Source organism: Solanum lycopersicum, chromosome 11, assembly GCF_036512215.1.
Source record: "Solanum lycopersicum chromosome 11, SLM_r2.1".
Lineage (NCBI taxonomy): Eukaryota > Viridiplantae > Streptophyta > Magnoliopsida > Solanales > Solanaceae > Solanum > Solanum lycopersicum.
This window is the reverse complement of record NC_090810.1, coordinates 7,558,029-7,573,114: the sequence shown is the minus strand read 5'-3', so window position 1 is coordinate 7,573,114 and position 15,086 is coordinate 7,558,029. Positions and strand designations below refer to the sequence as shown.

Sequence of the window (15,086 nt, the reverse complement as noted above, 5' to 3'; positions counted from 1 at the left end):
CTGCATTGTCAACATTATAACAGTTGAGCAATTCAACATGACAAGGAACAAAAGCAAATAGAATCAGAAATCTGTAATTTTTTGATAACCCCTTGAAGCATCCATCTATTAAAAGATATAACATGTGCAAGGACGGATAACAACAATATGTGACCAGTAACAACTATCATTATGCCTCAGACGGGGAAGAAAATACATGAAAGAATTTCGTAGCTTTTTGACAAGTGATAAGAAATGCAGATTATGGTGATCAAGCATCGTTCTGTTCATTACAAGAGAACGAATAACTAATTAGAGCTTGACAACAAACCATTTAGATGATAAGACCAGGCAACCATAATATAATTGCTCAAAAGAAGCAACAAAACCTAACGAAAAGCGTTTACACCCAAAATCATGACTCATGCTCATGTACAAATGAAGATTATATGAAGTGCACAGGAAATAAGCAGGGCCCACTTTCTATGAAGTCAGCTAATGGTAAATTTAACCCCTCAAATTACCAGATTGGGTGCCGGCCATGGAAAATGATATGGACAGCCAAAATCCCATATAAAGATGCATGCTTCACATGATTGTTACAAAAAAGGCTGTATTTAACAATCAATAACCTCAGCAAGAGAGGCTATCATATGCGCCCAAGATGTTACCTAGTGGGGAGTAGGGTAAAGACAATGGCTGGTCAGCTATGGAAATTTTTTTATAAACTAGAAGATAATTAGGTGGGCCATGCCAAGAAGAATAGTTGAAGTCTGGGCTAGTTGGAACAATGAGGATATATTATCCTATAAGAAAGAGAGATGGCGGATTGTCCCAGCTTGTATTTGGTGGACAAATGTAGTTCTCTTGATGAGGTCAACATATTTTTCATTGGGAAGTAGACTGACCCTAACAACTTCTTTCTTAGATGCTTTATCAAAATATATGATGTTCCTTTTTCATATCCCCAGGCTATTGTGCACAGGATGTAAAAATCAAGAGATCTTTTTCTTGGGCTAGGTAATAAGGAGAAAGAAGAGAAGAGGTTTTCATTTAGTCAAAATGGAAATATCTTATCAGAAGTAGAAGTCAAGGTAGGATGGCGTCAAGAACTGTAAGAACCAGAGCAAAGCTATTAAGGCGAAATAGTTATGGAGATACTCTTACGAGCCCCATGCCTTTTGGAGTAGTGTTATGGGGAGCTGGATAATTGGGTTTCTAAAAAAGTTACTACAAACTATGGTGTAACCCTATGGGGATCTATTATGTCATACTGGCCTTTTCTTAAAAGTCAAGTCTACTATCAAGGTTCACAACAGCAACAAGACTCTTTTTGGGACAGACAAGGGCTTACTACATCACAGTAGTTGAGGCATGGACCCATCAAGGTTATTTTTTGCATTGTTTCCTGTGGCCCAACATCAACACAAGACAGTAGTTGAGGCATGGACCCATCAAGGATGGAATTTGATCCTCGAAAGACATTCGAAAGGAGGAAGCTGGAATTAGTGCAAGAAATAGAGAAAGATGGAGAACTATCCCAGCATATATTTGGTGGACCATCTGTAAAAGAGATAAATGCCAGATGTTTTAAAGATAGGAGCAGCAATGTGCAGAAGATCAAGCTTAACTGAATGTTGTTATTCTGCTTTTGGTGTACAAATTCAGAAGACACTCAAACAATGCTAGATGTTTTAGAGTGTGTTTAGGATAACATCTCAAATTTGTATTTGGTGCTTCTTTCTTATTTTGTTATTACTTCACTTTCTTTTATTTTGTGAGTTATTGTGACATCTATTTTATTATTACTCTATTTTACTACTACTTTAATTTTGTTCTTTATATTTTTTCAATTCATTATGCTTATAAAAAATATTTACTTTTTATACAATAAATTATCATGAAGTAATTATTTTCATATTTATTTTGGTTCAAATTAATATATTTAAAAATAAATAAGTGTGATAAAATTAATAATATATACTAGATTGAAATTAAATAAAAAATTGTTAAAAAGTAACTTTACAAATAAAAATGAATAGGATGATATAATTGTATTAAAGACGATCAAGAATAAAAATGTAATTTCATTCTAATAAAATCTATCAAAGGATAAATAATTCTAGAAACATTTTTCTATACATAAAGTTAATGATGATAAAAGGTAAAAATGTAACTTCATGCAAATAAAAATATACCAAGAATGATAACAAGAAAATTAAATAGTTCTAGAAACGTCTTTAATTATTCTTATTAGTATTACCTCATTTTTGTTATTTCTCAATTTTTATAAGTTATTGTGATATCTATTTATTAAATAAAAGTAAATAAATTATGATTACGCTTAGATCTTAATAATTATATATCAAGTATAATATTAGGTAAAATCAATCAAAATTAAAACTAAAATTTATATGTATATTTAAATTTGGTGTATTGAAATATTTTTTTATTTTGCGATCTTAAATATTCTATATAAAAAAATTAAATTCAGAAGTTATTTTCTTTTTTAAATAAAACTAAATAATAAGTTCATATAAATCGAAAAGGGGGAACATATATGAAAAATGAAATATAATGATTTAAAAACTTTAATTCTTCGTTTTAATTTTTAATTTGTTACATATTTGAAATTTACATAAAAAAGAAGCTTAAAAGCACAATGTAACAATTTAAGATATTTTTAGAAAAACATAGTTAAAAAACATAACGAAATTTCGTTGATTCCCTTATTTTTATCGAAACAAAAATTGGTTGCATATATTATTTAAAAATAACGTAAGAACTAAAAATTAGTATGAATCACAGTAAAATGACAACTAAAAATATGTGAGAATATATAAGAAATTTCGTTGATTTTTCTAAAATTACTTGTATCACATTAAATGAAACAAATAGAGTAACATATATTATTCTATAATGACATAAAAAGTATATATATTAACAATTAAAATATTTTTTTTAAAAACACGTATTAAAAATTTAGTTCGCTTTTTAAAATTTCATTTGTGTCATATAAATTGAAAGAAAAAAAAACATACTTTGGGACTGTGCTGGCGCGGGCACCTGATATCTAGTATGTATATACACATTAAACTTTATTATAGCTTTCTGATTTTGTTGTTCGCAGTTCAAAAGTCGCTTAAAATAGCAAATACCAACGATGATACACTTCTAGTAGTTTTTCGTTTTATTAAAAAACACTAATAACCACCTAAAATTAGCATGAGTGAAACAAAAAATACTAGGTGATTTGACAAAGTTATCTTGTACTTGATACTGGTGGGAGGTGACAGATATCCAATGAAATTAAATGAGGTACACCCAAACTGCATGGACACCACAGTTATAAAAAAATAATAAAAGAACTGAATATATTTATCCATTCGGCATTCATCTGGCATATATTAGTTGGTGACAAACATCACAAACTTTAGTTAACAAAGTTTTTCTAGCTGGTGATGCGCAAAGAACAGATCACATAAACAATACGTTAAGAAGCCCGGATTACTGTCGTTAGGATCATCAACTGTCTCATGAAATATTAGATTCACTATACCGACAATATGATATCCATTTTGTGAACAAAGTAGGTCAAAGAAAAGACGACAACACAATAAAACTCTTAGTCTTGTCCTTCCCCTTATTCTATTACCTTATATAGATAGGAGGGATCCGTAGGAATCATAAGAGACATGTAGGATATTTTCTTGATGATGCTTCTTTCTAGCATAAGTATACATGTAAGTTCAGTTATGTAAACTTCAATAAGTAAAAATAAAATGAAAAGAAGTATTAAGGTAATGACAATCAGATAATTATATTTAAGCTATCAATACAATGTAACACAATGGATAATAACCAACCAAACAAGGTGTTACACTCCATATAGCAATAGCAGTATCACCAGTATTAGATCATCTAACAAAAATAATTCCTTAAATATCTGTCCATGGGTGTGAAAATTTGAAGACGCTATAACATTATTGACCGTTTGATCTTCACAACGCGACCTCCTCATAAAAAAAGTAGCACTTTTGAACTTGAATTAGTTGATCTTCCTATGATGATCCGAACTCTGAAAGCCATTTCTCATATCGTTGAATGTCCCCTGCAGAAACTGTGGGCTTTATTTTATCTAAAGCTTCCAGCAAGTCATCCATCGTAACCGGAATATTCAAAATTTCAGATTTGGACATGTTCTTAATCTCCTCTGTAGTTTTCCCTGATATCTTCTGTCTCATCCCATTGAAAGAAGCATCTCTGCAGACGTTTGTTAGATCGTATCCACTGTAACCCTCTGTTCTTCGTGCCACTTGGTCAATATTCACCCCAGGAGTTAATTGCATTCAATTTTTAGAATTAATAAAAAAAATTCATTTCAATAATAAGTGAAATAATGATAGCTTACCTCGATTGATTTCAAGTTTATCTTTATAAGCTCCTTACGACTCTTAAAATCAGGAAGTGGGATGTAAATCCTCTTTTTTAGCCGTCTCCTATAGTAGTACAATGAATCAGTAATTAAACAAGATCAAGAGATGAAAATGAGCACAAACGAAAGTAAAACTACCGAATATTCACTACGAATTTAAGTAGTAAAGCTAACCTTAGTGCCTCGTCAAGACTCTCGGGGAAATTTGTTGCTACCAAAACTGTCACCATTTTATTGAAGTTGTTTAACTCATCGATCTGAACTAGAAGTTAAGCCTTTACCCTTTGGGATGCTTCATGCTCTGTAGCAGACCTGAAAAACGGCTTCAAAGTATTACAAGTAAAACTAAAAAACTAAGTCAAACATAATAAATAATTTTTATTCTCAAATTAATGTCAATATATTGTTTAGCAGATGCATAAATGATGCGAAAGCAAGAGGTAAGTGAAGTAAAGAGGAGCATGACAATTTATTTAGATTTTTAAGGTTTACTTACCCTTTGGCACTGCAAAGATAATCAATCTCGTCAATAAAAATTGTAGTTGGAGCATGAGTACGGGCAATCTCAAATAAGCACCGTGTCAATCGCTCACTCACCCCGTACCAATCTCCACACAATGAACTACAAGAAATATTGAGAAATGTTGTCCCACACTCTGTAGCAACAGCTTTGGCCAAGAGTGTTTTCCCTGTCCCCGGAGGACCAAACATAAGAACTCCTCTCCGAGGTCTCCGGATTCCCTGGAAATAATATTCAATATAAAAAGTTTCATGTTAAGTATCTACTACACGTTTGTTATTTTCGTGACCGAAAAATTTCTGAGATCATTCAGTTTCAACAGAAAAAACTACTTCCAACTTATTTTCTTAATCATTTTGAAACACCAAAAAATGATGAAAAATAATTTCCTGAAATATCACTTCCGTCACACCAAACATGCACCCGATCCTAGTGCATTAGAATACTCTTATTCAGAATCAACAAATTATCGGTCGTACCTGGAAATACTCAGGCATCAACAATGGCAATACCATTACTTCCTGTAGAATCCTCTTTGCTTCACTTAGTCCGGCAATATCATCCCATTTAACTCCTAGATTTGTCTCCAATATTTCCTTTTCAAGCCTAGCAGCTAATTCAGGATGAGGTCCATCGTACAATACTGTTGACTCAATCCGTTCTTCACCATTCTGATAGTTGTAGAGGAGGATGATAAGAATATTATAAAGAACATAAAGTCTTAGCTTAGTACAAATAAAGTAAAGGAGCTTTTGGGAAGTGTCAATACAATAATTGGTCTAAGAGAATTGCATCAATTTAACGTATAGTAACTTGATATTTTTGTGTGTAACAATTAAATACACTACATTTATCTAAAATCTCATCTATAATCAATTTGGCATTGTACGACAAAGATTAAGATTATTTAATTGGATGTTAGGTACACATGAGTATGTATATTTTGAAGAATGACAAAGATTGCATCATGGAACAAGTTTAGCAGACGTTATCTCATGGAAACTCCCATTCGGGTTACTAGAGAGGTAAAATGAGAACTAGATGAAGGTCTCTTTTCTAGGTCCACTAATAAGTCATCTGGCAAGAAATAGTGAAGCAAGGCAATTAAGGCAGCTGATGATAAATGTTAGTACATTCAATGAAATTTGAATAATTTGGCATTATTCAAAAAGGGGACTTTGTCTGAAGCTAGAGTAATGTTGATTATGTTGAGGAACGCCAAAGTTGCATATATATTCAATTTAAACAATGAAATGGGAAAATGCTTTCGGAAATAAATCACATAAAAGAAGGAATTAGAAATCAATAAAGTTTTGTATATAATTATGGAAAATTACATGAAAAGCTTTATTTCGAAGCAAATTGCAAAGAGAGGTCCTAACGCAACAAGAAATCCAAGTCGTAGAAGGATTCCTTAATTGACAAAGTTTTATTAATTAAATTTAATGAAATATGCTTTGTTATTTAATTAAGGACAAAATGTGTGAAAAGTGGTTTATTATAGTCGAGAAGGAGAGAGTCCTACATAGACGAGGATTTCAATTAAATAAGGTTTCTTTGCGGCGGCAGTGATAAAGAAACTATTCCTACTTGTTTAAGAAAATAGCTTGAGGTGACATAGTTTAAGAAGAACGAAGAAGAGGTTGCGGCGAAGGCAAGTTCGAGTTGAACTAGGAGTTCCACACAAAAGAGGAGTCCTACATGAAGTAGGATTTCTAGTTGAATTAGGTTTTGGATTCAAGTCCAAATCTATAAATAGGGCGATAGTTTCGCTTGAAGAAAAATTGTGCACTTACGTAGAGAGAAAATCAAAACACTATCAAGAGGTTTGAAAGAGTTTTGATATTAACTTTGGGAGTGATACGAGTTATGTAAGAAGTTGTAAGATTGTACTCAAAAGTCTTGTTTACAATCTGAGTTTTATGAGTAGGAGTTGTTCAACAAGTTTTTGAACTTAAAAAATAGTAGAAGCTATAAAACGGGGGGTTTTTGTGTCTTTGGGTAGCTAGAAATTAGAGTTTATTATTTCTTAGCTAGGGATTAGAGTTTATAATTCCTTAGGTTACAGAGTTTTGTAATCGTTGTATTGTTTGAAATTTATAAATAATACAAAGTGTTGTTCGGATTGATTATCCTTAAGTTTCAAACAAACAGAAACACGTTGTCTGTACGTGTTCCTTTGAGTAAATTAGGAGGGTAGAATTCCAACATTGGAGTTTGGCAAAATACACATTGATTTGATCCTAGATGATGGCCTAAAATCAATTGTTTTAAAGGCTATTTAAGATTGGAATTTCGTAAAATCATTTGTGATTTGAGGTTAGATGATGGCCTATAAAGAAACAATGCTAAATGTTCTCAAAAATTGTTAAAGGTAGATGAAGTATTTGTATCTCTTGTAGTGTCGTGGTTCCGTAACTACTCACCTGCACATTTGATCTGATCCCTCCTTCCTACAGAATTTTTATAAAACAAATAAACTTTGTATTATAAAATGTTCTCAAAGACAAGATATTTGTATCAATTATTGCGGTGTGTTTCAATAGTTTTTTACCATCCTAGCACTGTAAATGTTGTCGACGAGGTTGTTGTTTGACATGATAGAATTCTGTGAGTAATTAGTTGCCGCTAGACTTGCAACTTGTTGTATTAGTATTTGTTGTACTTGGTATGGTTGAAGCATACGTTGTTGTTGTTGCTCTTGTTGTACTTGAAGTCCTACAATTGTGCATCCTTGTAATGATGTCACCTGCAAAATTATACAAGGTAAGTTCTCATATGATAAGTCTTTTTGATTTTAGAGTCATATTTTTGTAATTTTCTATTGTGGTTGAAGAATTAATCCAAGAGTAGTTTAACTCTACAGACAACTTATATTTATAATTTGATAGATTAATTACATGCTCCAATAGGTTAGAATATAGTAAGGGGTATTTGGCAGGATATATTAGAGAAAATGATACATATATTAGCTGTGTTATTATATAGTTCTTTGTTTAATAGGATTTTCAGCTAACTATGGTATTAGCAATACAAGCATTATTGATCCTCAAGATACCAAAATGTAGATAAGAAATGATTCAGGCATTACCGATTACATTATCACTAATAAACTCTATTTCGTCTATTCTCATTGATGCTAAAAAAAATTAACAACCCCTCATATTTTACAAATATTACACCATTCACCATCAAATAACTAAGAAAAAACCATTTTTTCAACAACAAACAATTAAGTCTATCAGAATGTATAGAGTACGACACATTAAGAAAATTTGAGTAGCCTTATGAAACCTAGGTTGAGCCTCAAATCCAAATTAAAACCAATTGAGATATATTACTTTACAAATCCAAGGATCTAATTAATATGACTTTGGATGAATTAGTAGGAAATGTCAAAATTTATGAGATGAATTCTGACAAAAGAGGTGAAGGAAACAAAGAGAAAAATCTTGGATTTAAAGCAACTGAAAGTGATGAATCATACATTGATGATGATTATTTGGCACTAATAAGAAGAAACTTCAAGAAATCTTCAAAAGGGGATTGAATTCTGAAACGAAAACACTACCTACGAAATTTTTTTTGCTGAGAAACCACAAGGCGGAGGTTGTTTCAAATGTGGTCAAACAGATCATCAGATTAAGAATTGTCCTATGTGGGAAGAAGAATGGAAAAAAGAAAGAGCCGAAAAAGAGAATAAGGAACTTCTTAATAAAAATAAAAACAAAGAAAAGGAACAAGCAATGTATGCAGTTTGGGGAACAGGCTCGGACATGTATGACGAAGATGATGAGGACCTCGCTTTGATGGCCATAGAAGAATCAGAAACTGAACCTGAATTAGACTCTGAAGTAAAAGAGGTAAATCTTTTTTATTTAAAAGATAAACTAGTAAAGTTCTCTAAGAAAAAGTTGTTCTTCTTGTTACTCACTTCCATAGATACAATTCAAGAACTAGTTAAAACCAAGAATCAATTGCTTGCTTCCATGACTATTTTAAAGTTTGAGCATATTGATCTTGAAAAAGTTAATTCTGATCTAAAAAAAATCAACTCCTAAAGGAACAAGTACAACAACTTGATTCCTGCACTTTGGCTCTCAAATCAGAAATTTTGAAACAAAGTGTTACTGGGAATGAAAAAGAAAAAAATTGTTTTGACCAAATCAAATGTGACCAAGATCTAATGAGGTTAAACAATGAACTATATTCTGAAAGGAAAAATTCTAGGAGAATAAATCTTGAATTGTCTAGGATAAAAACTGATCTGGAAGGAGCTAATAAATGAACAAAATCTTCCATGATTGTAACATATCTAGGTAACAATACTAGGAACATAAGAACTGGAATAGGGTATGAACAACCTATGATTGGAAATTTTTTGTTATGTATTATTGGTGGTAACAAAAGCCACTCTAAGGAAAATTGTCCGAAATACAGAGTTACTGCAGAAAATAAAGCAAGAGGAACTTATAAAATTGTTCAAAGGAACATGTATACTCAAAGGAAAACTAATCTTCCCAAGTGGACTCATAGAGATCTTATTCATCCTTTTATCAATACAAATGATCCAAGCTAGTTTGGGTTCCTAAATCTAACCTTTGAATTTGCACGAAAAGTGAGAGGAAGCATGCAACATTCACCAATTGAACATGTTGCTTCATATGCATGATTGAAATTAGATGAAATTCCTCTCACTTAAGAAAAAAAGAAAAAAAGGAATGGATGAATAAGATTGATTGGAAAAAAGAGGTTGAAAAAAAATAAGGGAAAGACTGAAGAAGAATGTGAAAGAAACAGGTCCAACTTATGCAGTATCTAACAGTTATGCGCACTAAGATGATTAATCAATCAAAAATATGATCAGCCAAGGAAAACACTTTCAAAAGGAACAATTTGGAACTTGTGGATGATTAAGGCCACATGAGTATCCCTCAATGAGTAATGAACATTGCGCATACTGCCCTATAATCTTGAACTCTATGCTCAGTTTTGTACATTAAGTTGTATGTCTCTATACAACTCTTAAAGTTATGCTACTCATGCACTATAACATTGTATTTGCTTATGACACAAGAGAGAGAATTAGTAAAATTGAAGCAAAATTCAGCATTATCTAGAGATCTAAGGTATGTGCACTACAATTATTCATGATTAAATATAAAGTCAATGCATTGGAACCTATTTCTTCCACTTGTCCCAAAAGATATTCATGTCCTAAATTCAACAAAAACAAATATCTTCTTAAAAACCTTATCCCAATGTGATGGTCTATTGTTGAAATAAATTTGGTTGAAGACACCTCTACTTTAGTGCCTTATAAAATATAGATTGAGAAAGTAGAGTGTGCTGGTTCTTAGGGGGAATATTTTGTATTGAATAAAATATTGGAGGATTTAACTTGTTAGGGGGAATATTTTGGGGACCCTCCAGTGGAACCAAATTCACTTGTTAGGCTCAACTTGGGTACATCTATAGTGAGGGGAATCGATGGGAGACCCATCTGTCGAACCTAGTTTTTCTATTGGGAACCATATAATCTGGGATTCCGGATTGACGTCAAAATGTATTATAGTTAGTGCTTCACCTGATAGTACCACGTCCAGGAAACAGATTGAGAGAACGTGTTCCTTTACAAATGATATTCAAGAAAATTTGTTCCTCTTACTAACTTTATTGAAATTAAAGACGAGTGAACTATTGTTTCTGCAGAGGGTACATTATTGATTGAACAAGTTCCTTAAAAGTGATATAAAAAGAAAAAAATAGGATTGAGCGTGCATAGATCAAAGTTACATTTGAAATCGAGAAGACTGCTAATTTTGTTAATCCAAAAGATATTTTTGCTGCTAAAAATGACTTTTATTTATCCTCTCATCTTTTTATAATACCTAGCCACTATAGCCTTTGACTTTCAATTTTTTCTCATCACAAGTGCTTGATTCTATATTTAATTTTGATTACATTTGTGGTGTATATGCTTTTTGATAAATGCTAATGTTGGGTTTGAGTTTCAGGTTCATGTCTATCTCCTATGTTTGTGAAAATACTTTGCTATTGCTAACTGAGTTCTTGATTTTTAAGTGTGGGTGTAGGTGATAGCCCTAGTGTCCATGATATCAAATTTGTTTCTCTTAGTGTAGTGTATGCATTCAAAGTGTTTTCTGATGTCAAAAGGGAAAAGTGCATACTTCTATAATATTTATAACCAAATTGGTCTAACTTGATCCTCTAATGTGTTTGTTTTGAGTATTGAGTTTTGAGTTTTGATAAATTGACACAACACAGATTGATCTATTCACACAAGAAGTAATGATTTCTCATCATCAAAAAGGGGGAATTTGTTAGGTACACATGAATATGTATATTTTGAAGAATGACAAAGATTGCATCATGAAGTAGGATTTCTAGTTGAAGTAGGTTTTGGATTCAAGTCCAAATCTATAAATAGGGCGATAGTTTCTCTTGAACAAAAATTGCACACTTACATAAAGAGAAAATCAAAACACTATCAAGAGGTTTGAAAGAGTTTTGATATTAACTTGGGGAGTGTTGTGAGTTAAGTGAGAAGTTGTAAGATTGTATTCACAAGTCTTGTTAACAATGTGAGTTTTGTGAGTAGGAGTTGTTCGACAAGTTGTAGCACTTGAAGAACATTAGAAGATACAAAATGAGGTGTTTTGTGTCTTTGGGTAGCAAGAAATTAGAGTTAATAATTTCTTAGTTAGGAATTAGAGTTTATAATTTCTCTAGGATTACAATTCCTTAGGTTACAGAGTTTTGTAATCGTTTTATTGTTTGAAGTTTATAAATAATACAAAGTTTTGTTCGTATTGATTATTGTTAAGTTTCAAACAAACAGAAATGCATTGTCTGTACTTGTTCCTTTGAGGAAATTAGGAGGATAGAATCCAACATTGGAGTTTGACAAAATACACGTGATTTGAGTCTAGATGATGGCCTAAATATCAATAGTTTTAAAGACTATTTAAGATTGGAATTTGGTAAAATCATTTTTGATTTGAGTTTAGTTGATGGCCTATAAAGAAACATTGCTAAATGTTCTCAAAGAGTGTTAAAGGTAAATGAAGTATTTGTACCTCTTGTAGTGTCGTGGTTCCGTAACTACTCACCTGCACATTTGAGCTGATCCCCCCTTCCTACAGAATTTTTATAAAACAAATCAACTTTATATTTTTAAATGTTCTCAAAGACAAGATATTTGTATCACTTATTGCGGTGTATTTCTTTAGTTATTTACCATCCTAGCACTGTAAATGTTGTCGATGAGGTTGTTGTTTGACACGATAGAATTCTGTGAGTAATTAGTTGCCGCTAGACTTGCAACTTGTTGTTGTGCTTGTAGTTGTAGTAGTATTTGTTGTTGTTGGTACGGTTGAAGCATACGTTGTTGTTGTTGCTCTTGTTGTACTTGAAGTCCTACAACTGTGCATTCTTGTAATGATGCCACCTGCAAAACTAAGCAATGTAAGTTCTCATATAATAAGTCTTTTTGATTTTAGAGTCATATTTTGTAATTTTCTATTGTGGTTGAGCAATTAATCCAAGAGTAGTTCGAACTCTACATATAACTTATATTTATAATTTGATATATTAATTACATGCTCCAATAGGTTAGAATATAGTAAGGAGTATTTGGCAGGATATATTAGAGAAAATGATACATATATTAGTTGTGTTATTATATATTTCTTTTTTTAACAGGAATGTCAGCTGACTATGGTATTAGCAATACAAGAAAATTTGAGCAGCCTTATAAAACCTAGGTTGAACCTCAGATCCAAATTAAAACCAATTGAGCTAGATTACTTTAAAAATCCCTGTGAGGTAATGGATTACAATAAAATCATGTGACCTAGTTCTGGTGAAAATATTCACAAAAAAAATTAATATATAGTATAACATATATACCTGATGTTGAATTGGGGTCTGAATTTCGAGTGATGGGGTATATATGGTATTGAAATCATGATCAAGGTTACGAAGACCATCGGCATAAATGAGACTGAAGCCAGTATAGGAGAATCCTTTTGAATCAATTAGGAAAGAGGGGTAAGCATCCATGTACATTTTAAGGAAAGATGGAACCCTTTGCAAATCGTTATTTAGTGTGGGTTCAACGGCCATAATCCATTCTAATAGCTCAGTAATCCCTAGATGTTCATCTTTTTTGATGTCGAACTTGTTAAAAATTATTTTCATCATCTCCTCTTTGCTATTAGAAGGATCCACATCCACCATCTTTTCTTTTGACAAACTTGTTAACACTAGCTATATGAATGAACAGGACTTGAAACTTTATGTAACATGTATGCCTTGTTCTGTTTTTAGGGCTATATATAATAGATGAAGATGAAACTTGGGAAGAAATGGGACATATTTTTTTTTAATTTCATAATTATAATGGAGAAAGATTTCATGATTCAGTCAAACAAATATTTAATAAAGGCATTAAGGGTGTGATTGGTACGAAGGAAAATATTTTCCAATTTTCTCATAGTTGGGTTAAATGTTTTCCAAATCAACTCATTTTTCTCAAATTTAAGGAAAATGACTGACCTTCAAAATTTAAGAAAAAACATTTTTCAAAACTCTCTTTCAACTTCAAATTACAATTTTTTTTGTTAAAAAAACAATTTATTTTGTCCTTACCCTCAAACCATCCCCCAATCACTACCCCCCACCCCACCTCCCAAAAAAATTTAATTAAAACTAAATTTAAAAAAAATATTTTTTACTTCAATTTTTACCCAACCCTTACTCACCCCTTCCCAACCCCCTACCATCCCCCTCCAACCTCCCCCCCCCCCTCAAAAAAAAATATAAATTAAAAGTTGTTTTTAAAAGATATTTCCAATTTCAATTTTTTATTTGCTTACCTTCCACCCCCACCCTCGCTCCCCCATTTGCCCCCTTACCCAGTCCCCTCAAAAAAGAAATTCAGTTTTTTTTTAAAAAAAAAAGTTCAACTTCAAAATTTTATTTTTTCATCCCTACCTTCAACCCCCTCCCCCAAAAAAATTCTAATTCAAAATTTAATTTTTTCATAAATGAAACACTAGAAAAATCTTTTCTGAAAAATATTTTCTACTCACAAACCAAAAATGAGAAAATACGTCAAAATCTACTTGTTTTATCGAAAAACATTTTCCTTCATACCAAACATACCCTTAATAGTCGTATTTGTAATAAAGTAATATGGAGATGTTAAGTATTCCTTTTGTATAAATACTTGTCCATTATTGACTTTTCACACTTCTTAAGAAACTATAAATAAAAGGATAATTTTTCAATATAACCATTTGAATATAATAAGTACAATCTCTAGAAATATGTAATAGAGAAATGCCTATAATTAATGATAAGAGTAAATTAGGAATTAAGTGTAAAATTATCCATTGATTTCATAAAGTGGAGAAATATTGTTGGACATCCCAAATAGTATACTGGACAACTATTATTGGACAGAGAGGGTACTATTTAAATTTTGTACTAATGTCCAAATCAATTGAAAGTTGTTTGTTTGTGTGTTCTTATCCAATCGTATGCTTATTCATTGCATGTTTATCCAATCGGATGCTTATTCAACTATAAGTTTATTTCAACAAAATTTGTAATGAATATTTTCAATATAGTGTATTTATAGCATTCCTCCTTTAATGTTCATTTAATGTGTTTTAGTAAATCATGAGTTGAGCAGAACCAAGGTAAGTGTTCTTTCTTACTCCTTTTTAAAGCTTAAGTGTCGTTTAGCATTCCAACTCACATACTCGTACATTCAATGTACTGATGCCGATCTGCATCGCATCATGACGAAGACGCAGATAACGGGGATCGACATCAAGCACACCGTTGATCCTGCTGAGCACCCATAGTCAGTCGGTGAGCCTCCTTGCATCCGGAGGACATCATTTATTTCTTTCTAGTTAGTTCAATAGAATATTGTGCGTTTTTCCCAACATTCATCTCAGTTAGTTTAGAGGCTTCATAGACAGTAGTTTAATATTCTTTACCTTTTTATTCTTATGTTAAAGACTTGGATTGACATTTTGGCCATGTTAAATGTTTAAACCTTTAAAGAAATTCCCAAGTATTTTGTTATGCAGTTGAGATAAGTTCTTTTATCATTAT

The 15,086-nt window shown here is 31.8% G+C and overlaps 1 pseudogene; it reads right to left on the bottom strand.

Moving 5' to 3' along the window:
- Positions 1-4,040: 4,040 nt before the first annotated feature.
- Positions 4,041-13,196, bottom strand: LOC101257829 (katanin p60 ATPase-containing subunit A1-like; annotated as a pseudogene).
- Between the last annotated feature and the right edge of the window lie 1,890 nt (positions 13,197-15,086).